At 56.0% G+C, this 1250-nt stretch overlaps 1 long non-coding RNA gene across 1 annotated transcript; it reads left to right on the top strand.

Moving 5' to 3' along the window:
* The first annotated feature begins 4 nt into the window (after window positions 1-4).
* Window positions 5-973, top strand: LOC103771901. Its single transcript, XR_608150.1, has 2 exons — window positions 5-156; window positions 536-973. It is a non-coding gene; the product is annotated as an uncharacterized LOC103771901 (long non-coding RNA).
* Window positions 974-1250: the final 277 nt, after the last annotated feature.

The following is a 1250-nucleotide window of genomic DNA, read 5'->3' as shown; positions in this document are numbered from 1 at the left end:
GGAGGTGGAGGAGGACGACCCGGTTCCCGAGATACGCAGGGATCACTTTGAGGAGGCCATGCGCTTCGCTCGCCGCTCCGTCAGTGACAACGACATCAGGAAATACGAGATGTTTGCACAGACTCTGCAGCAGAGCCGTGGCTTTGGCAGCTTCAGGTAACCGTGGGGGAGCGGGGTGAGGGCAGCGCGGCTCCCGGCCCCCGGGCGCAGTGCCGAGCTGGCTTTCTGCTGGACTCCGGGTCACAAACCGCCCCCGTCCACCGCACTTCCCCGATCTCCCTGCCGTGTACAGCACCCGGCACCCAGCGTGGTGGGTGTAGCTTGTGCTGCAGGTCCACTGGGGCTGCTCTTGGTGCACCTGAAGTCCACAAACCCTCCTCCCCTCAGCACACGCAACAGCCGTGTGACCTCCCCTAAGGCTTCACTCCTGCCTGTCCGGCACCGGGGTGTCGGCGCAGAGGGAGGGGATGGTACTGGGCTGCCAGGAGGCCTTTGAACAACGTCTCTCCTCTCCCCGTTGCCCCGGGGCACGCAGGTTCCCGTCAGGTAACCAGGGCGGAGCTGGTCCCAGCCAAGGCACAGGAGATGGCAGCGGGGGCAACGTGTACAGTGAAGACAACGACGATGATCTCTACGGTTAACTCGCTGTCCTCGGTGGACCAAACTCCAAACCAGGCCACGTTGTGCAGGGAAAAATCCAATGTTCAATGGACTCTTGGCTTCTTCATTCCTCAGTCAACAGTGTAGCTGCACGTCAGGCTCTGCACAGGGGATATTTTCTGCAAACAAATACAGACCGGTTTTAAGTGGGGAAGCAGACAATGAATTATTAACAAGATGGGGATACAATGTAATTTCTGAGAAATTTCTGTTTTAGTTTATGTCGCAGCTTTAGTAAAGAATACAACGCTAGCCTGTTTAAAAAAGAAAAAAAAACCTATAAAAATAATTAAAAAAAAAAAAATAAAAGCCCTGCAAAGCAGTAGCCAGGCGCCAGCAGTTCCTTTGCCCGTAAGCCTATGCCTCAGGGTTCTCGGTGCTCCTCCCTCTGCACCCCATCTCCGTTTGGGGCTGCTCTTTGTTGTTAACACTCTTAGCCCACGCTGGTGGAAGAAAGGGGTTTGTAAGTGTCCCTGTCCTGCCCTGGTTTGCCAGGGAGCACAAAGTCCACAGCCTGGCAGCAGGTATCTGGTGTAGCCTCGATGCTGGCCCTGAGCTGTTGCATCCCCTCTGCAGCAAAGACCTCCAGC

The sequence above is a fragment of the Merops nubicus genome, unplaced genomic scaffold (genome assembly GCF_000691845.1).
Source record: "Merops nubicus isolate BGI_N331 unplaced genomic scaffold, ASM69184v1 scaffold42050, whole genome shotgun sequence".
NCBI lineage: Eukaryota > Metazoa > Chordata > Aves > Coraciiformes > Meropidae > Merops > Merops nubicus.
Note: the sequence above shows the minus strand (reverse complement) of the source record. Positions and strands in the feature narration are given on the sequence as shown.